The 371-nt window shown below is 49.9% G+C and overlaps 1 protein-coding gene across 1 annotated transcript in view; it reads left to right on the top strand.

Annotated features, from left to right (window-relative positions):
• The window catches only part of LOC116706657 (PH-interacting protein), a gene marked incomplete in the record, with an annotated part of 21,925 nt that overhangs the window by 19,711 nt on the left and 1,843 nt on the right, over positions 1 to 371 (top strand).

Genomic DNA, 371 nt, shown 5'->3' with positions numbered 1-371 from the left:
CGTCTGCCCTGAAACACAGTCGGTGTCTGACTGGGACACAACAGTAGCTGAAGTGTTTTAGTACTTGAAAGAAATCCCAAGGAGAGCTGGGCGGATCTTATCCCACTCTTTGGATTCTTCGAGTGGCTCTGCTGGGTCTGTGACGGATCACAGACCGCTGGGCTGACAACGCGCCACCGCCCCCCTCTCCCCTTCTTCTTCTTTGTTCCCGCTCTTTTTTTATACAACCCTCTCTCTGCTTTTTCTAAGATTTGTACGTGATGATCGGCTCTCTGTTTTGGAAGTCTTACACGTCGGCTGACCTGAGTGTGTCTGCGCTAAAATACCAAATGGTGTACCTTTTTGTCGGTACTGTGGAACTGTGGGTTTTG

Source organism: Etheostoma spectabile, chromosome 18 (assembly GCF_008692095.1).
Source record: "Etheostoma spectabile isolate EspeVRDwgs_2016 chromosome 18, UIUC_Espe_1.0, whole genome shotgun sequence".
Taxonomy (NCBI): Eukaryota; Metazoa; Chordata; class Actinopteri; order Perciformes; family Percidae; genus Etheostoma; species Etheostoma spectabile.
The sequence above is the reverse complement of the archived record's forward strand: the minus strand, read 5'-3'. Positions and strand labels throughout refer to the sequence as shown.